Source organism: Pistacia vera, unplaced genomic scaffold, assembly GCF_008641045.1.
Source record: "Pistacia vera cultivar Batoury unplaced genomic scaffold, PisVer_v2 Contig189, whole genome shotgun sequence".
In the NCBI taxonomy this organism is placed as follows: domain Eukaryota; kingdom Viridiplantae; phylum Streptophyta; class Magnoliopsida; order Sapindales; family Anacardiaceae; genus Pistacia; species Pistacia vera.
Window position 1 is genome coordinate 677,301 of NW_022195989.1, and position 24,916 is coordinate 702,216.

The 24,916-nt window shown below is 34.4% G+C and overlaps 3 pseudogenes; all 3 read left to right on the forward strand.

Moving 5' to 3' along the window:
- Positions 1–1,120: 1,120 nt before the first annotated feature.
- Positions 1,121–2,682, forward strand: LOC116127126 (annotated as a pseudogene).
- Positions 2,683–4,860: 2,178 nt separating this feature from the next.
- On the forward strand, positions 4,861–8,369 carry LOC116127127 (annotated as a pseudogene).
- A 204-nt stretch (positions 8,370–8,573) lies between these two features.
- LOC116127128 lies at positions 8,574–13,584 on the forward strand (annotated as a pseudogene).
- Positions 13,585–24,916: the final 11,332 nt, after the last annotated feature.

Consider the following 24,916-nt stretch of genomic DNA (forward strand, 5'->3'; position numbering starts at 1 on the left):
ACAATGACAAAAAAAGACGCTGTCACTCTCCAATCCTCTCGTGGGGAGAGGCGCCTCAGGCCAGTTGGGCGGTGGCATTGAGAGGTGAGACTCTACCCAGCCCCAGTTGCAACTCATTCTTTCTCTACCCTTCCATCTCCCAAACTCCGGTCGACTTGTTCAGAAAGATTCGTGGGGTTCGGTTCAGTTTGATATTCTGTGGTTGTTTCATAGTGGGTTGGTTGTGGATGGAAAGCTTGGTGGGGGGAAAGGAGATGGTGGGAGACTTGGTTTTGGGCATGAAATTCTGTTTTGTGCCTAGTTTGAACCCTTATTTGTGGTGTGATTGTTCAGTGTTGCTCTTGGTGGAGTTCACTCTGTTGCTTGACTTCACTTGGGAAGTTTTCACTGGTCAGTGAGACATTAACAACTCTCACTTCTTATTTGTTCATTGATTGAGTGTTGGTGAGGTTTCATCGTTTGCTTGGCGATATTAGCAAGCTTAAGTTATTGAAGTGTATGTATGGTTGAGTAATCAAAGGTTAAAAAGTGTTTTTTTTAGAAGTAAATTAGCAAAAGGCATACAAAAAATCACTTTTTTATGATTTGCAACAAGAGTGTTTTGTTGGAGTCCATACAAATTATTGATCTTAATTTGGAGTGATGAATCTTGCAGGGGTAATTGTATACTCTAACCAAATTTTGGTTATGGTAATTTAATATTTTTAGAGAGATTTGGGGAAGTTAGTTGACATGATGTAGACTCTCCTTGAATTGAACCAAAGGACTAAAAAACAGAAAGCAAAAGAGCTTTTATCAAAATGGAATACATTTGATCAACAGAGCATTTTTCTTTCTTATTGTAAAATGGAGATGTTGAGAGCAACTAAGTGTTATTCAAGATTTGAATATAACTATGTCAGTTTAACTGGTTGGCCTGATAATTAATGAGTTCTTGTGCTTGATTGGATAAATATCAGGAGAAGAGAGTTGTGTGCAATTTCACACATTGTTGTGTTCACTACGTGTTTTTAGCCTGATAATAAAGGCTTATATTAAAAGTTTGCAGGGGTTAGGTGGTTTTGTGCACTTGGACATTCTGTATCATAGAGAGTTGTTTCCTAGATTGTGAATTCTTGGAATGGGAAAATACGGCACATCGCAACCAGTGGAACACATACTGGCTGCAATAACTGAATCAGGTTTGTCTTCTTAACTGACCTGTTTTTTTATGGAAATTCTTTACATGTGTTTTATGGGTTTGCATTTTAGATATAGCTGCTTAACCTGGACTAAATTTATATGAGTTTTGATTTGCGACCTTTGAAACAACCCTCTGATCTTGAACTCATAATGTGGAAACATATCAATCTAGTACTCAGAACAAATTGAATGGAAATATTTCAAATGTCTGTAGGTTTATGTTCTTCCTTATGGGTTTCTAGTGTCTTTATAAGAGATGATTCATATTGCTTATTTTGATAGAAAGAATAAAGAAAGAGGGTGTCAAATATCTTATCGTCTATTATTGAATATAGGGAACTTTACACTTGGGGTCGAGGAGGAGATGGAAGATTGGGCCTGGTTGGTCGAGGCCCTATGAGGGAGGTGGACTCAGTATCCTTCTAAGGTCAAAGCATTACTGTACCTGTGGCTGCTGTTTCTTGTGGTGCTTTTACAACAGTGCTGACGAGGAAGGGCAACTTTGGAATTGGGAGGTAAAGATATAACTCTTTTGTCTTATTTCTCCTCCTATCTCTACCCAATTAGTTTAGTTACTTTAATTATTTGTCTTGGAAAAGTTTTCAACTTTGATGAAATTCATTTACTTGCTTGTGGAACATTACAATGACATCATATTACACATTGTCATGTTTTGCTAGCAAGTCTAACTATGAGCTTGGAAGAGATAAGGTGGTTGGAGACCCAAGCCAATCCTAGCCTTGAGTGGTTCGTATCATTCAGATAGCAAGTGGTGGCTATCACTCCCTTGCATTAACTGGTAAAATAATTGCTAATCGATTGCTGCGGCAACCTTATAATACCATTCCTCACTTGTCACCCCCTCCTTCCTATTCTAGGCTGATACTATAATTGTTTCATTTTTATGTATAATTTCGAATGAAGGCAAAGTTCTTTCTTGGGTATGGTGGACATGGTCAGTGGGTCATTCTTAACGAAAATCGAAAGTACTGTGGTGATCAGGCTTTAGCTGATGAGCGTGTAGTCTACACGCTTGTGGGGCTCATCCTCAGCAGCCATAACAGGTAAGAAGATTAAATGGTCTTTGATATTTCCATCACCCTTCAATCCTAAATCTTCCAAGTATCTAAGTTATCCGATCTCATAATGCACAAAAATGAGGTTTGAGGGTATCTTTTATATCACTAAGTTGAAAGTATTTAAGTTTAATAAATCAAATTTAGATATCATTATAGAACAATAATTATATAAATCAAATAAATAAAAAACTCATGATTATATGTTGATAATTTGCTATATATTCAGATAAGGGAAGTTGTACATGTGGGAAAGCCAAAGATTCTCAATTGGAGTTCCTGGTTGCCAGGGTAAACGTGTCCTGTTGAAGTCAAGTTTTTAACGGAGGATGATGGATTGGAACCCCACAAGGTGTTATCTGTTGCAGTTGGTGCATCTCATGCCTGTGTTGGTTTCAAGGGAATTGGAAGGAAATCACATTAACAACATTTTACGATATTTGAAAATGTCACAACTGGAAGGAAACTCTTGTAACATCCATACAAATTATGACATTTGAAACTTTGTAAAACCTGGCGGTTGCAATGATCATTAATTTTGAAGAGAAGCTCAGGGGGATAGCCCACATATAACTTCATAGGCCATCAAAGCAGAGATTGCATAGATGATAAAGTAGTATGTCATCAAATAAAAATAGGAACGAGTGGAGAGTTAGGATACTCGGTGGATTGGGAAAATGATATTCCATTAGTTGCAGGATTACGTCAAAGTTGGTTTTAGATCTTTCACCCACACTAATGAAGGATGAAGTTATTTTTCCTGTTAAATAGACTCCATGAAACTTTGTAAAACTCACAGATAAATAATTATGGAAACTGTAGGATAAAAACTGGTAGGGATTTCAAAATTAGCTATAACAAAAAACCACTAGTGCAAGGCAACGTATGCAGTGAAAATCAATTTTTGGTTGCTTCCAATATTTAGTGGATTAAAATGGGTTTAACTACATCTGAATGAGTTCTGTTATACATGGTCCTCTTCTCTTAAAAGGTGACAGAGAGAGTGTGACTTGGCTCTAGATATGCTAATTCAGTTAAAATTCATTAACTTGAGTAGGAACAGGCAGTGTGATTTTGGTATTTAGGAGGTCCCTTTATCACCTTTGGGGCAAAACATAGTGATTTTACCGGGAGCTCTGAGTTAAGTTAGGGGAAAATTGGGTATAAGACACAACAAAGGCAAATCTATGTACTTTCACTGGTATTTTTAACTGAAATTTGTTGTACTTTTCTATGCGGTGAAAGTTTTGTTTCAATTGTGAAAGAAAATGAAGAATTATAACTCTCCATTTCAGGATGGAGTATATAAGTTCTATACAAAATAATCGCTAAAGTTTTGACATATCTCCAAAACACCCTTAGAAAATTCAATTAGTCCCTATAAATTTGAAATATACAAAAACCCCCTGAGCTTGAAAATCGATGTGTATATGTTGTCTTGAGAATTTTTTTTCTTTATCATCCATTTTTATAATTAACGTGATTGGTGATTAAACTGAATATCTGTGTAGTATGCATACATTGATTTGTGATACGTTAATGTGGTATCCCATGGTAACATAGACTTTTTCGTTCTTGATGAAGTTCAAGGGTAGAACTCGCCTCAATGTTGGTAGATCTCATAGAAGTTAAGCCAACTAAATAAAAACTATCACATCATTGGAGAACATCAATCCACACAAAACTTATGTGATTTAAACTTTATTTTTATTCATCTCTCTCAACTAAAGTTATATAAATATAGAGAGAATTTATGATACAACTCATATATACCACATGATCACCCAAGAAGTAAATATTTCATGTCATATATATGCATATCGTAAATTCCATAATTTTTTATACAAATGATGTAAGATGACTCGTATTCTAAGTTTTTTCCAAAACCGATCAGATAGGGAACCGACAACCTCTACGATTCGGTTGAGGTTCCAGGGAGTATTTGCTATATTTTCAACAGACAAGTGTTAATTATAATTTTTAGGTGTGTTTTTGAAATATTTCAAAATTTTAGGGACTAATAAATTTTGTGGGAAAATATATTAAATTTTTGGGGACTAATTTGCAATTTTTTTTGGAGTATTTTTAATATACTAGAATATAAAGGACCAATTTAAAATTTTAAAATTTTTAGAAGAACTGACGTTGTCAGTACGATCGGCAGCCCGGATCGATCAAACCATAAATCGGGCCCTTGATCGGGTTAAGATCTGATCTGGTTTTCAAAACATTGGTTTCTTCAACCAACTATTCTTACAAAACTCTCTGATACAATTAAGAAACTTAAAGCAAGAGAAAATTTAATCAAGAAAGAGTTATCACAAGAAAAACCAAAAGCAAAAATGAAGAAAGCTGAGCTAGTTTATCCCTTCACCAAGAATCAGTCATTTGGTTCGACCGGCGGGTCGGACCGGTGACATCAGCATGATGGCAGCAAAAAAAAAAAAACAAATTACTTCCGCGCAATCTTTCACTATCTCTAACCTAATTTCAATCACTAAATTTTCTTTCCACTAAAATTCAAATTCACTCAATTCAGACTTCTTCTTCCTCTTCGTCTTCAGTTCACTCAAATTCAAGAACAAATGCCGTCCTCTCCTTCTTCTTCCTCCTCGTCTTCGTCACTACCAAAACAAACCAAAAATAATTAAAGTAAGATAGAAAATTCCAAAGAAGAGAAAACGATGGTCTTCCAACAAGACTTTGTCATACAGGGATATATTTCTCACCAGAACTCAACTGTGTCTAAACCAAAATCTACCACCCATCCTACAAACTCTGCATGAAAGACACGTATCTTTTTCTACTCTTCTCCTTCTTTCTTTATAAACACCTACCACTTTTGCATTTCCAGTAGGCTAAACACAATCTCATCAAAATTAAACTGCTAAGCAATGAGAAATCTTGTCATTTTTTTGCTGTTAGTGCTGCTTTTTAGTCATGGGCTGACCATGACAATGGGGTATATAAGAACTTGTGCCTCCAGATCGAAAAACTCCGACCGGTTCCGTCTCTTCGCCTTATGCTTTCTCCCACCGCCGCCGCCGCCGTAATCTTAATCCTCATCGTCATAATCTTCCTCTTCCTCGTCATCGTCCTCATCTGCCACATCGTCATATCGTCTTCGTCTTCACCTCTTCGGCGAGGCATGGCTGATAATCTGGGTTTATTAAACAATTTTCCATGGGCTTTAAATTGTCTGTTAGGGATTTCTCAATTTTGGTTAGATTTGTGTAAAATAAGGAAGAAAGAAAAAGGGATGTAGAATTAGATTTAAGAACCGGGAATAAAAGTTAACCCTGTTTTGGCTGAAAACTGATTGGACCGGCGATTCGCTACAATAATCCCGGTCCAACCGCGGATCAAAACAGTTTAATTTATATTTCAGGTATTCCATCCTGACCGACCCGGCTCAGCAGCCGGTTCCCTGGTTTGATACAGCAACATGAGTATACCCTGTAGTTTGATAATGACCTCTCGACTATTTCTTAAACAAGTTGAAGAGGTGTATACATCATGTATTGTACATTTAACCAGTAGATTTCGAAAAAGGAAAAATATACTCTCATCTTCTCCCATCACAATAGCTACCACCAAAAATGAAGAAAGTTGACCTTGTGTTCATCCCTGTACCGGGCGCAGGCCACCTGGTTCCCCAAATTGAGTTTGCAAATCGCTTGTTGGATCGAGATGATCGTTTCTTAGTGACTTTTCTTCTCATGGATTCTCCTTTTGGCACCTCTCCTTCAGCTGCACACACGAAATCACTTGCAGAATCTGATACTTCAATAAGGTTCATCAATCTTTCTCCTCCTGTTGACTTCTCTCCTTCACAAGAGGTTCATAAATCCTTCGAAAAGTTTATGACTGAGTATATAGATTGTCATAGAGCTTGTGTTAAAGAAGCTATTGTCAAGCATGTGCTTTCCAGTTCTAACTCAGCTCGACTTGCTGGATTGGTAGTTGATTTCTTTTGTACTTCAATGATAGATGTGGGAAATGAACTTGGTGTTCCTTCTTATTTGTTCTCCCCCTCTAGTGCAGCTTCTATGGGTCTCCTGCTGTACCTTCCAACGCGACATGATCGAGTTGGAAGAGAAATTGAAGAGTTTGATGGTGATTTGGTGATCCCCAGTTATGTTAATCCAGTTCCAAGCAGTGGTCTGCCTGAAGTTGTGTTGAACAAGCATGGTGGTTACACTACATTTATGAACCATGGAAGAAGATTCAAGGAGACCAAAGGGATTATTGTCAACACATTTGAGGAGCTGGAATCTCATGCGGTTAAGTCTTTGATGAATGATTTTGATCATGTGCCACCTGTTTACACAGTTGGACCGATGATTGATCTCAAGGGTGAAAGCAATAAGTTAGTTTCGGATGAGTCACAAAAAGGTGATGAGATCATGAAATGGCTTGATGATCACCCTGATTCATCAGTTGTTTTCTTGTGCTTTGGAAGCCAAGGGAGCTTTGGAGAAGAGCAAGTGAAAGAAATTGCATTCGGATTGGAGCAAAGTGGTGTGAGGTTCTTGTAGTCAATACGGAAGCCACCACCAAAAGATAAATTTGAAAGGCCCAATGATTACAAGAGTGATCGTCTCCGGGAGGTTTTGCCAAATGGGTTCTTGGAAAGAACAAAGAAGATTGGTTTGGTTTGTGGATAGGCACCACAAAAGGCGGTGTTGGCTCATAAATCAGTAGGGGGATTTGTGTCACACTGTGGGTGGAATTCAATCTTGGAAAGCTTGTGGTTTGGTGTTCCAACTGTGACATGGCCTATGTATGCTGAGCAACAGATTAATGCATTCCAAATGGTTAGAGATTTGGGATTGGGTGTGGAGTTGAGATTAGATTACGGGATCATGAATGGGGAAGTTGTGGTCGCAGATGAGATAGCAGGAGCTATCAAATGTGTGATGGAGAGTGATAATGAGGTGAGATGTTATTTCCAATATCATTATTCCCTACAAAAAAAAAAAAAAAAAAAAAAATCATATTATTATGAAATTAGGGTACATGTTAATGATGATTCTCTTCCTCGTTAATTAAAAAAGGAAATTATTGGCTTCGTTGGTTCCCAATTAGGAACACTATTTTTAGTATTCCCAAAAAGTTAAACAGTAAAATACCCAAAAACTTTGATTTTTGGGAATACTACTCCCAATATTATTCACTTTTTTAAACCCCTTAAATTTGATAATTAATTAAATACCCCTAAATTTTTTTTAAAATTACAAAAACACCCCAGTAATTCATATTTACCAGATTCTGGTCCACCACTGCCGAAAAATGGCCGAATCTGTTAGGATGGCGCACTACAAGCTGAAGGATCGGTAGTGCACCGATTAGCCTTTTCGTCAGATCACGGTGGATCTGGCCGGAAAAGGCCAGATCTTGGCCGTACAGTTTATAACGAGGCCAACAACGCGTCTGCCATCAACGACGACTTTGTTGGCCGTTGACGAGAAATACGGCCAGATCTGGCCGGCAAAGGCCATATCGGCGCACACCGGCAAGATCCAGCGGTCATGCGCCAATATGGTGAACCCGGCCACCCTCCGGCGGTGGTGGCCGCTGTCCGTATTTGACATTGGGTTGGGGTGTTTTTGTTAACTTTTAAGATTTTATTATAGGGGTGTTTTGTAATAAACAAATATAGGGGGTATTTTAATAATTTATAAATCCTACATCGTAATACCCGCCCAATTCAGCTTTTGTAATTTTTTCAGAAAACTTTCCCAAAACACCCAATTGTGAACCAAATGAAGCCATTGATTTGGTAATTATTAGTAATTAGTATAACATGATATATGGTTGAAGTGGTTTTCTTTTCTAGTCGTTTATGCTTTCTTTAAAACAAAAAAGACAAAATTGATATTGAGAGTGTATACGACAAGAAAATTATTGAAACAAAGAATTTAATCATAGTTTGAGCCTTAACAAAAAGAAAATGTTACAAAACAATGTTAACTATATATAAGTCAATTTTTCATATGTATTCATCCATTGTCTTGAGTCACGTCAGTTTGTATGCGAGAATTTGTGTATTAAAATTATATTAATAAGAATAATAATGTTCATTTTGATGTAATTGAATAGAGGTCTTGATTTTGAGATAGAGCTAAAGCAATAACCTCAATTACCTACCTTTTAGCTCGTCGTGTGGTTAGATTTACACATTAACAGAATAATCACAACCCTAACCCTAACAAGTGATAAAAATATGTTATCAAATTAATTTGACATAAAAGTTTGAGAGGCTTACATTAAAAATAGACCAAGAAGAGCAATGTTCCAGGACAATCTCCAAGAATGGGGTTCAAGAACTTGAATATATACTATGATATTGCAAATAAACTTCCAGATAAGCTTGTGTGCAATGTAAGAGTTATTGGTTGCTGGTACTTCGTGGATAGCTAAAGCCTTGTATATTTTTCCTAAATACATTAATACTAGTCAACGATCGTCTATATATTATCAAAAATCTAGATCACGTTTATTAGCATTAGGGATGACGGTTTAACAACACCGTATTATACTAAAAGACAAAATTCAGTCTACCGATGATTGATATTTGTAAACCAAGTTCATATATTTTTTCGCATTTAAGAATTTTGAAGATAATCAACACAGAAATTGAAACCTTATATATAGAATCATGGATATTGAGAAGAAAATTTTGTTATTAATTTATATCATTAATCACTTGTAAATGTGGATGCTGTCATTGCAAAGCATGCAATAAAAGGAAAATACAACCTTAATCCAATTATCTCCATGTGGAATAAATCTTTTATTCTCATAATGATGAAAATTATCTTTATGAGATGAAACCACCACAATTCCTTTGTAAAGAGCCAGCATTGCTGCACCACCAAAGGCAACAAGGCTGCCCAAAATCTTTGCCTGAGTGCTAAGCTTACAAATGTCTACCTTCTCCATCCTGAAATATATATAATATATAACGAAATTGTACACATTTTTGTACAATTTATTAGAATTATATATTCATGTACCTACATAGACGCCTAAGATAAAAGTGACTCGATGGTACTAAATTTAACATGGTGGCTACCAATGCTGGTGATGTGTATTCAAGTCCTAAAAAAGCAAAGTTCTTGCAACCCTGTTTTATATATACGTAAAAAAGAAGCTTTAGATACTTAGGCTTCGTTTGGTTCAAAATTTGGGGGTTTTTGGGGAAAAGTTTTTTTTGAAAAAAGTTAAAAAAAAGTTGAATTGGGCGGGTATTACGATGTATCATTTATAAATTAATAAAATACCCTTTATGTTTGTTTTTTTACAAAATACCCCCTATAATAAATTAAAAGTTAACAAAAATACCCCTAACCACTCAAACACCCCCAGCTGGCACCGCACCGGAGGTGGCCGAAGTCGCCTTATGGGTGCATGACACGGTTGGATCTTGCCGGTCATGCGTCGCTATGGCCTTTTCCGGCCAGATCCACGGTGGATCTGGCCGGAACAGGCCATATCTATGGTCAGATTTGGCCGTCAACGGCCAGATTGGTCGTATTTGCTCTCAACGACGGCCACAAAGGTCGTCGTTGATGGTCAACGACGACCGTTTGTTGGTCCATGTGACAAGTGTTACTGCCAAGATCTGGCCGGAAAGGCTAGATCAGCGCAATACGACCAGATTCGGCCGGTATGTCACCATCCTACTAGATTCCGGCCATTTTCCGTAGTTGGTGGCCGGAATCTGGTAAATGTGGATTGTTGGGGTGTTTTTTGTAATTTTAAAAAATATTAGGGTATTTATTAAATTAACAATTTAGAGGGTTTAAAAAAAAAATTGAATAATATTGAAAATAGTATTCCCAAAAATGAGAGATTTTGGGTATTTTACTGTTAACTTTTTTGGGAATACTAAAAGTAGATTCCCAAAACGAAACAACGAAAGCCTTAATATGTTAATTTGTTAAGAAAGTGAACTAGGTTATTTAATAAGAGTTTAATGTTAATCTTTTATATTCATACAAGAGATGAATACAAGTGACGTGAACATACTCTTTAAAAGACAATTAATTAGTTGATTTTGTGTATGAGCAAGTTATGTTTACAATTAAGTTATACAAAGGAGTCACACAAATAACAAAAAACAAAAGACAAGAGAGTAGTCATTTTTAATAAATTTTGTGTATGACTTAGTTGTAAGTATAACATTATTCTTATATTTACCACATCACTTATATATAAATATTTGTATGGAAACCTTGTAAGTGTAATATTATTTTAATAGTAACTCTAAAAAGTTTTCATGCGTATAATATTGGAAAGATAGATGAAAATGATCAAGCCCGACCAAAGACCAAATAGATACCAAATGGGTCAACTAAACTCACATAAAAGAGAGAGAAAAAATTTCAAATGTAAGAACATGAAATTTCAAACGAGAGTTTAACATGATATCAAATCTATACAATGATTATTTTTTTTTAATATGTTCTATTGATTAAACTGCATTGAAATGACGTTTATGCCCCTAGACCGTCTAACACCCCGCAACCTCCATTAGGGTAATAGTACCACGTTCCAAAAAACTGGATGAAAAAATATTTCATCAAAATTAGAATGAATATGATATTGTTAGGCAGGTTTTGTTTACAAAACAACCCCTTTTCAGCTTCAATGCTTCTTCGCAAAGCTCACATCACAACTCTCCCCAATGTCGCCATCTCTCCACTTCCCTTCATCCACCAAATCCCACTTTCTACACGCACACAAATGAAACCAAAACGACGCGTCACTTCCAACTCCTCTCGTGGGGGAGAGGCCTCAGGCCAGTTGGGCGGGTGGCATTGAAGAAGTGAACTCTACCCAGCCCAGTTGCAAACCTCATTCTTTCTTACCCTTTACATCTCCCAAATCGGCCGACTTGTTCAGAAGATTCTGAAGTGGGTTCGTTTCAGTTTGAAATTCATGTGGTTGTTTCATAGTGGGTGGTTGTGGATGGAAAGCTGTGGGTTTGGGGGAAAGGAGATGGTGGGAGACTTGGTTTTGGGCATGAAAATTCTGTTTTTGTGCTAGTTGAACCCTTATTTGGGTGATGATCCTGTTCAGTGGTTGCTCTTGGTGGAGTTCACTCTGTTGCTTTGACTTCACTTGGGAAGATTTACTTGGTCAGTGAGTAATTAACAACTCTCATTTATTTTGTTCATTGATTGAGTGTTTGTTTGTGTGAAGGTTTAAACATGTTGGTTAGGCGTAAATTAGCAAGCTATATAGTTATTAGAAGTGTATGTATGGTTGGTAATCAAAGGTAAAAAGTGTTTTTTTAGAAGTAAATTAGCAAAAAGGCATACAAAAATAATACTTTTTTTTATGATTTGCAACAAGATGTTGTTTTTGGAGTCATACAAATTATGTGATTAAATTTGGAGTGATGAATCTTGCAGGGGTAATGTATACTCTACCAAAATTTCTTGGTATGGTAATAATATTTTTAAAGAGCTTATTGGAAGTTAGTTGACATGATGTAGCACTCTCCTTGAATTGCAACCAAAGGACTAACAAAACAGAAAGCAAAAGAGCTTTTATCAATATATGGAATCAATGATCAACAGAGCATTTTTCCTTTTATTTAGTAAAATGGAGATGTTGAGCAAGCAACAAGTATTCAAGATTTAGAATATAACTATGTCAGTTTAACTGGTTGGCCTGATAATTAATGATGTCTTGTGTTGATTGGATAAATATCAGGAGAAGAGAGTTGTGTGCACATATTCATCACATTGTTGTGTTCACTACGTGTTTTTAGCTGATAATCAATGGCTCTATCATTAAAGTTTGCAGGGGTTATGGTGGTTTTGGTGCACTTGGACATTCTGTCTATCATAGAGAGTGTTTTCCTAGATTGGTGGAAGGTTCTGGATGGGAAAATACGCACATCGCAACCAGTGGAACACATACTGCTGCAATAACTGAATCAGGTTGTTCTTCTTAATGACCCTGTTTTTTTGGAAAATCTTTACATGATATTATTGGTTTGCATTTTAGATATAGGCTGTTAACTGGACTAAATTATATGAGTTTTGATTTGCGACTTGGAAACAGCCCTCTTGAAATCAATGTGGAAAAACATTTCAATCTAGTACTGCAGAACAAATTAGGTATTCTTCTATTTATGGGTTTCTAGTTGTTCTTTATGAGAAGATGATTCATATTGCCTTCATATTTGTTACGAAAGAATAAAGAAAAGGGGCTGCAAATATCTTAATCGCTATTAGATATAGGGGAACTTTACACTTGGGGTCGAGATGAAGGAGATGGAAGATTGGGCCTTGGTCCTGGTCGAGGCCCTAATGAGGGAGGTGGACTCCAGATCCTTCTAAGGTCAAAGCATCCTGTCCTGTGGCTGTGTTCTTGTGGTGGCTTTTTTACAAAGGCTGACAGAGGAAGGGCAACTTTGAATTCGGGAGGTAAAGATCAACTCTTTTGTCTTATCTTCTCTCCTTATCTCTACCCAATGCAGTTACTTTCATTTATTTGTTGGAAAAGTTTTCAACTTGATGAAATTTATATCTTTGCTTGTGGAAATACAATGACATCATATTACACATTGTCAGTGTTCTGTCAGCAAGTTCTAACTATGAGCTTGGAAGAGGTGATAGGTTGGTGGTGAGCCCAAGCCAATTCTAGCCTTGAAGATGTCGTATCACAGAAGCAAGTGGTGGCTATCACTCCCTTGCATTAACTGGTAAAATAATTGCTTTCCGATTGCTGCGAACCTTATTAAATCCATTCCTCACTTGTCACCCTCCTTCCTATTTAGGCTGTATACATATTGGTTTCATTTTTATGTATAATTTCAGATGAAGGCAAAGTTCTTTCTTGGGGATATGGTGGACATGGTCAGTTGGGTCATTTTCAACAGAAATCAGAAAGTACCTGGGTGATAGGCTTTAGCTGATGAGCGTGTAGTCTACATGCTTTTGGGGGCTCATCCTCAGCAGCCATAACAGGTAAGAAGAGTTAAAGGTCTTTGATATTTCCATCACCCTTCAATCCTACAATCTTCCTAAGTATCCTAGTTATCTATCTCATAATAGCACCGAATGAGGTTGGGGTATCTTTATTATTCAACTAAGTTGAAAGATATTAAGTTTAATAAAATCAAATATTAGATATCATTATAGAAAATATTTTATATGCAATCAAATAATAAAAAATCATGGTATATGTTTGATATTTGCTAATTCAGATAAAGGGAAGTTGTACATGTGGGGAATGCCAAAGATTCTCAATTGGGAGTTCCGGGTTGCCAGAGGTTCAACCGTGTCCTGTTGAAGTAAGTTTCTAACGGAGGATGATGGATTGGAACCCACAAGGTGTTATCTGTTGCAGTTGGTGCATCTCAGCCATGTGTTTGGTTTCAAGGTGAATTGGAAGGAAATCACATTAACAGCATTTTACAGATCATTTGAAATGTACAAGGAAGGAAACTCTTGTAACATCAATAAATTAATGATCATTTGAAACTCTGTAAACCTGGCGGTTGCAATGATCATTAATTTTGAAGAGAAGCTCAGGGGATGCCACTATACCTTCATTGCATCAAAGCAGAGATTGCATAGATGATAAAGTGTATGTCATCAAAAAAATAGGAACAGTGGAGAGTTAGGAACTCGGTGGATTGGGAAAATGAATTCCATTAGTTGCAGGTTATGTCAAAGTTGGTTTTAGATCTTTCACCCACACTAATGAAGGATGAAGTTATTTTTCCTGTTAAATAGACTCCATGAAACTTGTAAAACTCACAGATAAATAATTTGATTAAACAAGATACATGTATGAAACTGTAGGATAAATAATTTTTACCAGGAGCTCATGAGTTGAGAAAAAAAATTGGGTAGAAGACACAACAGAGGAAACTATGTATTTCGTGGTATTTTTACTGAAATTGAATGTACTTTCTCTGATAAAAAGAAAACACACCAGGCGGGAAAGTTTTGGTTTATCATATTGGAAAGAAAAAAAAGAATAATCCTAAAGTTTTATCCAAAGTACCTTAGAAAATACACGTAGTCCCTACAGTTTGAAATATAAACAAAAACCCCCTGAACCAAAAGTCGATGTGTTTATGTTGTCTTGAGAATTTTTTTTTTTTTTTATATCCATTTTATAATTAAGTGATTGGTGATTAAACTGAATACTATGTAGTATGCATACATTGATTTGTGATATCGTTAATGTGGTATCCTATGATAATAGACTTTTTCGTCTTGATGAGAAGTAAGGGGAACTCGCCTCAATGTTGGTAGATCTCATGAAGTTAAGCCGCTAAATAAAAACTTTCACACATTCACACACAAAACTTATGTGATTTAACTTTATTCTTCATCTCTCTCAACCCAAGCGAAAGCTATATAAAATCAAGAGAAGTTTGTGATACTACCAAAACAACCAGAAAAAAGAAGCCCACCATCTTTGTGAAATTAAATTAATTAGTTAATTATGAAAAATGATAGACTGATCAACAATAGTAATTAATAATTAATTCAAGAAATTAATTAAAATTTAAACATACCCTCCCAAGTGCAGGACATCCCCCAAAATTAGAATTCTCATAATGGCTGAAATTATTGTCGCTAAGGGTTTAAATGCTGTCATGAAAACTGGACTTCTCCTTCTCACCACCAATGTTTGAACATAAACTGGACCTCTCCTTGTAACCTTAGTTAATGGCGATAAAATTTAATGTTCATGATTTAAAATGATGTATAAAACTTTACTTTCTCCAATAGAATTTCCACTTCATGAATTCTAGATTGTTCTAGTGCAAGGAAAGTGGTGCATGACTAGGCCAGTGCATGCATCACTAATATACTGTAAATTATAATTCATCCCCACCATTAATTGTTTTGTTTTGTAAATCAATATATGCGAAAGCGTAAGAATTCATAAATACCTTACATCCAAGTTTATAGAACAACAATCAGAGTACTTGACATGTCTTCTTTTTCAATAAGTTTTTTTTTTTTGGTAACCGGTGGTGTTCAAGCTCGCTTACGCACGTTTCAATCTTGAAGTTAACGATCGGGTAATCCTCCAATGATCATCCTTATTAGCAATAAAAATGAATCAAACTCAAGACCTCTTGAGTAATACACTCACAAGTCTCAATTGACCGCCTGACCACCCAACCACCCAAGGGTTGGTGTTTCTGTAATTTAATCACAGTATAAATACTTTTGTCAGAATCATATAACAGAGAGTAAAAGAGAAAATCTATAGATGTTGCTATGATTGATTAATTGATGGCCGTGACTCAAAGACAAGATCCCTAGGTATAACTAATGCCAGTAACTAAAGGTTTTACCATCCGACTACAAGGGAAGATGTTACAAATGTTATTTGGTAACCGTTACTAATGGGTTATAGATAGTAAGTTCACTCATGGATGCTTAACCCAATAATTCTATTACTATGATGAAAATTTAGTTCAATGAATAAATTGTTGATCATGAGATGTAAAAAATTTAATTAAAAATGTTGACTTTATGACTCATAAGCAATTGAAAGATAAGTCACTCCGTTATAACGAATTTAGGGCATGTTTGATATGCAATATAATATAGTATTAAACAAATCACATAACATTTCATTGTATTATATAAGGTTATGCTAAATGTTGTACGATGTTTAGTAGAATATTGCGATGCATTATTTTTATACTATACCATATTTGGTATATGAATTACAGTGTATAATATTGGCCTTTTTTTTTTTTTTTTTCTAACATAAATTCATTTAATAAAAACTAATATATTTTTAATTATTATGTAACTAATAATTAAAAAAAAAGTCAAAAGATGAACGTGTTAGTAGTCAATATTGATTAACGGAAATCAAAACACTGTTCAACACAAACCAATGTTGGTCAAACAATGGTCAATTAGTTTGACCTAGCCTTGCAAATTAAATTTATAAACATTAAACTAATTAGTAATGCTTATTTGCTTAAAATTAATGTTGAGTAAATTACATTAACTTATGTCACGATTTTACTTCTCATTATTTATGTCGAGTATACTGCATTATTTTAGACTTGACATTATTTAATGCTACGCAGTTTTGTCACCAAACACAACATAGCATTATTTAGTGATATACAGTGTCTCTAATGTTATGCTATGTTGCTTGCCAAACATACCCTTATTTCACTATATAGTGAAATCCACTTTTAGTTAGTAAGCTTGTTTCACCATTCGATTATACAATCAAATTCTCTATAACAAACTCTTTTTGTCGTNAAACTTCCTAAATCAACTAAACTCCTAATTAAAATAGAAAAGTACTTGAATTCCTAATATGAAACCCTAAATAAATAAGAAAATCAAATAAAGAAAGGGAAACAAAATTAAATTCTAATTAAATCCTAATTTAACACTATTTTCCCTACATCAATTTCATGTGAGAAAACTTCCTTGATTAAAGAAATTGATGTTTTAAAATTGTCTTGTGAAAACTTGCAAAAAGAAAACATTGGTTCCAAAAATGAACTTGAAAAAACAAAGGGAATTTTGAGCAAATTCACTTTGGGAAGCAAGAGACTTGATGAAATGCTTGCTTCACAAACGTGTGCTTTTAACAAAGAAGGTTTGAGTTATAAAATGTTTTCAAATGAAAAACCCTTTAACAAATCGCATAAACCTTCCATTAAATCAAAAGCACTTTATAGAAAATGTGGTCTTTGCAAATACATTGGTCATAGCACACACACATGTGCTATTAGGAATGATAAACCTTTTGTGGTAAAAAGGGTTTGGATTCCTAAAGGGATGCTTAAAACTACCTCCCTTGGACCCAAGACCATTTGGGTACCAAAAAGTGCATAAATGTTATTATTGTGTAGGTATGTCTTGAAGCAAAGAAGCAAGGATCAAACAAGTGGTACCTTGATAGTGGATGCTTAGGACATATGACAAGAGACAAGAGGTTGAAGTCAAAGGGTGGAGGAGATGTTAGCTTTGGTGAAAACTTAAAAGATTGAGTCAATGGTAATGGCTCCATTTGGTAAAAAGTCTCTAACTACAAATGATGTGTTGCTTGTTGATGGATTGAAGCATAACTTATTGAGTATTAGTCAATTGAGTGACAAAAGTTTTAAAATTGTTTTTCAATCCATTTGTTGTGAAGTCGTTGGGTCTAGCACTAATATAATTGCATTTGTAGGTTACATACATTCAAATGTGTAAATTGTAGACCTACGTGACTTAGCATCTACAGATCTTTGTATTTTGTCTACAAAAGATGAAGATAGTTGGTTGTGGCATAGAAGGTTAGGACATGCAAACATGAATGTCATTCCAAAACTTTCTAAAAAGGATTTAGTAAATGGTTTGCCTAAACTTGTTTTCAAAAGAGATCATATTTGTGATGCATGTGCAAAAGGCAAACAAACTCGAGTGTGTTTTAGACCTAAAAACGTTGTTTCAACTTCTAGACCTTTACAATTAATGTATATGAATTTGTATGGTCCCACAAGGACACCTAGTCTAGGAGGCAAGCATTATTGTTGTAATTGTCAATAATTTCTCACGTTTTAACTAAGTGTTATTTTTTGCACACAAAATGACGCTTTTCATTCATTCTTGCACTTAATTAGGAAATTGCAAAACCAAGTAGGTTGTGCAATTGCATGCATTAAAAGTGATTATGGAAGAGAATTTGAAAGCACGACCATGAGGAACAAGGTTGTGCAATAAAGCACATTCATCAGGCATTTTTCTTCTATCGAACGGGCATGCCTTGATCATGCACAGTCGTACCTCTTTAAAATTATGCTTACGCACGGTCATACCACCTAACAAGTCTGTTTTGGTTTGCTTATGACTTGTGTTATACCTTAGCATGTTTTGGTTAGAAATCAATCAATTTTTTGGATAGTTTTGGCACATCAAAACACAAGAGAGGTCAACAATCTCCCTCTTTTTTATTGATGACAAAACTAAACAAAAATTTAGTTTCATTTAAGCACAATATCAATCAACATGCACCCAAAAAAAAAAAAAAAAATGAGAAGAGCTCACCCTTAAACTGTGGACTCTTCTTTCACCTATGCATTTTTCACAATAAGATTTTGAGCACTAAGGCTCGCCTTTACACCGAGCATATTCTCAAATTCAATATATCAACAAACAAAACACTTCACAATATATTGATCCTTCAACACTTCAATTCAATTTCAATAACACAATACTTCAATATATAACATCAATAACACAACAACACTTTGATAGACAACAATTATCAACAACACAACAAACTCAATTCATCTTTTCTCTTCCCCTTTTTGTCAACGATAAAAAAGAGACACATTAAAGCAATAAGATGAAAAGAAATGAAATTGAATGTATTGCCATGTAAGATTAGATACAAAAAATGATTATTATAAAAGCAAAATAAGTGTCTAAAAGACACCAATGTATCCCATGTGCATTACCAAAAACAAGTAAATAAATCATGTATTTTTAATTTAAGTGTGGCTTTTTACCATAATACCCTCACGACTTTAATACCAAAAACAGAGGTCCTTAGCAAGAGGAGAGGAGGCTAGGGTTTTGGAAAAACACATCAAAGAGGAAGAGGAGATCAAAGGAGAGAGTCTAGCACATTCATTCGAGAGAAGTTGGCGTGATACATTTCCAGAGATCAATTCTTCAAGATTTCAGTTTTTGTTTTCTCTTACTCTAATTTAATGCATCAGTTTGGAATTGTGATGACGAGTTCAAAATTGATTTTGATTGTTATCACTTTGATTATAAAGTAGATTGTTATTGTTAAGGGGTAGATTCTACCGAACCATGTTGACTTGATTTTCAATTTTATTAAAGCATTCAAGAATTTATTGTTTTCAAGAATCTGTGTGATTTACTTAATGCTTTTGGATATGATGTCCCTTTAATTATTTAGGGCTCCTATTGAATGATGAACCGGGCGGTGAAGTTTGATTAGAATTCTTTTGATTAGGGTTTCATTGTGTTTAATTGCTTTATTGATGTGATGATAAACCGGGTGGTGAAATCACTTTAGGTCATTAAAATAGCATAGATCATAGATTGAATAGGATATTCGAGAGAGCCTTATGAGGTTTATGTGGCCAGTTTAGGTTTTAAGTGGGAGCAGAACCTAACTGTTAATGACTTTCACAATTGTGTTAAATTGAGGGATTTAACCATCTTTAGATCAATAAATTTCCTAAATCAGATTTTTATAACATGTCTGTCAATATTGGTTTAGGTAGAATCGAAACCCTTAACATTTTTATCATATAGTGATATTTGTCTTTGTTATTTAATTGTTTTAATTTCTAGCAATTCTTGTTTTTGTTTTAAATTCACATCACCAATTTCATTATCTCAAATAACAATTAAGATTAGTCAATTTATTTGTTTGTTTAACATTCAATCCTTGTGGGATTTGACACTTTATTCATCACTTTATTACTTGTCGATTAATGCACTTGCTAGCGTATAAAATAGTCACAATAGTATGCCTAAGATATTCATCGTCATCTCTATTTACCACTTCTAGGCTACTGTGAAATTCATAAACTAGGTGTTCATACCCATCAGTAAGCTTAAACCATTTCAACTTATCAATCCAACCCATAATAGCAATGATTAATCCTAGAGAAGTTAGGATAGGCCAAGCAAAATCATGTCCTAAGAACATACCTTTACTCTCCATTGCTTTGAATCTTTTCTTATGCTCTGAATCTCTAAAGACAATGTCGTTTGGTCCGTTCAGATTCTTTATCAATGGCACATTGCTTCGTCTTTCTACTCCTCTAGTTCTCCTCATGGTGTTTGGGTGATTGGTTTGAGTTTAGAGAGATTTGGGATGAGTTTAAAGTGATTTGAAGTGAAAAACTTTGAGTTTAGAGAGTTTTTGAAATGTTTTTTGACTGAAAAATGAACCAACACTTATATAGAAAACACGCAGCACGGTTGTGCAACCATCGGGCATGATCGTTCCACTAACGTTGAAGTTTAGTGTTAGGGCAACCCAACTCATGCACAGTCATACGCGATACTCAGCACAGTCATGCATTGGTTTTTCAAAAATGACTCAATGAATTCAACACGCACGATCGTTCCAATGAATAGGCACAATCGTTCCAACTAGGATAGTTTTAAAAATATTTGATTTTCATGCAAATTGATAAAAACATCATCAACAACCAATATCTTTGATCTGTAAGTAATCGATCTATCCAACAAAGCGGAAAAAAGAAAAATAAAAGGATAAATCAATGACCTTTTTGCCAAGATTCGAGTATCGATTATATTGTATACATGTTAAAATAAAATTTTGTGTAATAGCAAGTCCATACAAGGATTTAGAATAAGTTACCAACGTCTGGAGGCTCCTTCAAGGCTTTGATTTCACTATCAATTCAAGAACGGAATCGCACGAATGTTGATTCACATGAAGATAATCCAAAGAACCAATGTATTGTTTTGCTAGAACAATAATGGGCTTCAAGAATCAAAGAAGAGAAAAAGAATTTTTCTCTCCACTAATGTAAAAAACGTGAAAGAGGAGGAGGTAGGTGGCTAGGGTTTTAATTAATGAATTAATTGTTATTGTGTTTTAATTTATTAAGTTTCACTTATATAGTGCAACTAATTAAAACCCTATTCAACTTAGGAATAGCCATGAGCTTCAACCCTAATCCACCATTGCAACCAAACACCCCATAATGGTATTTTAATATTAATTAATTATTATTATAAAAATCCATAAATATTAATAAATATTAATATTAATATTAAATAATAATAATTCATTTAAATATATATGTACACATATATTGAAATATAATCTCACCAATTTTAATTTCAATATTAAAATTGAATACAGATAACAACCTCAATAAATTTAATTCCACTATGAGATTACCAAAATACTATTTTATCCAAAAAGATGAAAATACCCCTTTCACAAACTAATTCTTAAATTATCTTCTAAGTGTCAGACTTGTAGACCCCTTATCATATCGGCAGTGAGTAGTCTTGCGATTGACACCTATCAATCGTCTCACTACAGACATACCAAGATTGACCCCTTGCAAGACATCAAGGTCACCCGATAGATTCGAATTCAGTGAAATAGCTACCTATCAACGATATGGTTATCATGCAATCAAATCCTTTTATCATTCGTTATCTCATCAAGGCTGAGGCACAAAAATAGTGTCAACCTCAGATAACCTTGATATCTTTGTATTCAGTTACTGAACCAATGACCAGAATAATAAATTAGATTGAGCAACAACTCAATCCCACTGTAGCCATAGATTTAGTGTAATTACCATTTACTGAATTGCGCAGTGAGATAACTTCTCCCGTACCCAATAGTAATGAATCCTTTGTCGATCCACCATAGTCTTGATATACTTTTCGATGTAGCTAATCACTACCATTCTGATAGTCCTGAATAAGACTACATTGGGCTAATGTCAAACTACATCAATTGGTGTACAAGACGCTCTGATGATAACAAGTCTAAGGATCACATGCACTGCCATCCGTTAGAGGACTTATTCCACAGACACTAGGATTACCATCCATACGGAATCCTCTGGTGGGTCTGTCTAATGAACTTGCCTACAGCAAGTACTCATGCACTGCACCAGGTTGTCAACAAATAATCTTTATAAGTGGATTAGTCATTGCCTTATGATAGGGTCATTTAACACTATGATAGTCATACCGTATTATCTGTGTCCTTGGTCAGAATAATACTGGGGCTACATACATTTCTAAAATGACCACCATATGTGATCATAGGGTTCTCACTATCAAAATTTGAACCACTAGAGACCCTCGTCAAGGTTTTTCCATCCTAAGGATATATATAAATACATGCAATTATTATTTACACGACATAGAAAAAAGTTCCTTTTATTGATAAACAAACATTATTACAAAGAGTCAATGCTACAAAATTGATTGGCTCTAGGGTACCTACTCTAACAATCTCCCACTTATACTATAACCAATCATTCATGTATTTAATACCGAATGTCCTTAACTGCTTTTCATGCTTCTACTACGACAGAGGCTTTGTCAGTGGGTCGGAAAGATTGTCAACAGTTTGTACTTTGCTGATCTGCACGTCTTTCCTCTCAACCATTTCTCTGATGAGATGGTAATGTCTAAGTATGTGTTTGGATCGCTAATGAGACTGTGGCTTCTTCGCTTGAGCTATTGCTCCATTGTTGTCACAATAGATTTCTATTGGATCAACAATAGTGGAGACCACACTAAGTTCAGTGACGAACTTCTTAATCCAAGCTGCTTCTTTAACCGCATCAGATAATGCGATATACTCAACTTCCATTGTTGAATCTACTACAGTGCTTTGCTTGGAGCTCTTTTAGCTCACTACACCCCCATTGAGACAAAACACAAACCCAAATTGCGAGCGATGATCATCTTTGTTTGTTTGGAAACTAGTATCATTGTATCCTCTTACAGTGAGCTCATGTTCCCCTCCATAAACAAAGAACATATCCTTAGTCATTTTCAGGTACTTAAGGATGTTTTTGATAGCTATCTAGTGACGCTCGCCTGGATCCAATTGATGTCTGCTACAAATGCTTAATGCGCATGAGACATCAATCCTAGTACATAACATGGCATACATATGGATCCAATTGTTGGCACATATGGGATTCTCTTCATTCTATCTCTCTCGTGTGTTTTAGGACACATATCCTTAGAGAGATAGACATCATGTGATATCAGAAGAAATCTTTTATTGAATTCTTTCATACTAAATTTCTTTGATACCTTGTCAATATATGTACTCTAACTTAGACCAAACAACCTACGCGATTTATCATGATAAATCTTTATTCCGAAGATGTAGGCTGCTTAATTGATAGGGGGACATATAATACTTTTACAAAATCCTAGGGGTGTTTAAAACTTCCTCATCTCTCACGGGTTGAATAATAAGAACCCACCATCAGTTAGGCAACTTAATTAAGAAAATAGCTTCGTCAAAAAATTTCTTTTCATTCATTGGTTTCTTCAAGATTCTGTGGTGAGTTTCTAGATTCTCATAACCTCTATCTATAATAATTTAATAATAACTACAAAATCTCAAGATAATTAACTAGATTCATATACTATATATATATATATACACATATATTCATGCTACGTAGGAGTATTATATATACTCTATCTATCTCTTTGATATAGAACACCAACTTAGAAAAATGGATAAAACATCCTTCAAATTGGCTTGCTTAATAGTTCTTCTCATCATTGCATCTGAACCTTCCGTTTCGGGTAGCTCTATCTCTCTCTCTCTCTCAAATAGATTTTACATTTTCTTTTATGTTGATTGTTGAATGAAATGTTTACAATATTATTTATCTCAACATTATACAAAAAGAAAAAATTATTTCCTAAGACACGACTTACTTTGTTATATTAAAAATTTAGAAAGGATAACAATTCTTTTTCCTTTTTCCTTTTTTTTTTTTTTTTTTTTTTTTTTTTTTTTTTTTTTTGTTTTTTGCCTTTTTTCTTGAAAACTAGTTTTAAATAATTTTATTTGAAAAATCAGACACGAGACAATTCTACAAATTTTGTACAAATTAATGGTTTTCATGTCAAAATATTCTAGAAAAGTTTTTCTTCATCCCTCCCTTTTAGGATAAGGACTGAAGTTTAAGAAATGAAAGTTTTAAGAAAACTGTGGCGTTTTTATGTTTCAACTAGTTTAATTGGTTTTCGACATCAACATATTGTTTATCTTTTGAATCATGTTTATTTGGTTATGAATTTGATTTTGACATTACATTTTTTTGCAAATTTTGATACTTCAATTTATTGCTATTTGTATTTTATTGTATACACTGTCTTTGTAATTGTTTTGATTGATATAATATATTACCACATCTGTTGTAGTATGTATTTAATGCAATGTTCAATTAATAATTAATATTTTATTTTAATTGCATATAAATTTTATCTTAAAAAACAATATTTTATTGTAAGTTTTTTTGATACAGTGAATAAAATAATTAATAATAGTAATTTTTTTTATTACTACACGCAAGTTGAAACGCCCGCGTGTTGCGTGGTTTGCTTATAAAAGTGGATTTGACAAAAAAAAAAAAAAAAAATTAATTATAGAATGTAATGATAATGAAACATTTTAATGATAGGAATATATTCATTTTCAAAGCAGAAGAAGAGGAGTTTTCTTAAAACAATTTGGGACATAATAATAGAATTGAAGTAACAATTATGCCCCTCTTAAAATTAGTAGTTGTTGTGTGGAGTATGACAATTGCTTTGAGGTCCAACAGTTAATCTTCCATCATTTTAAAAGTTGCCCAGGAAATGAGCAAAAATAAAAGAAAATTAAAAGAGAAAAAAAAATTTTCATTCTTCATCACCATCACCAACTCTATTCACCACAAAACACATACTGGCTACAAAGTCCACAACAAAAACATGTATAGTCTATCTAAGAATGTAAGTTTGCAACTTTTTGAAAATAAAATATGCTTCATTGATGAACACTTTGCAATATAAGATTGTTTATAAGACACAGGAAAACAAAATAAAAAGGATAATATTTCAGTTTTTTTTTTTTTTTTC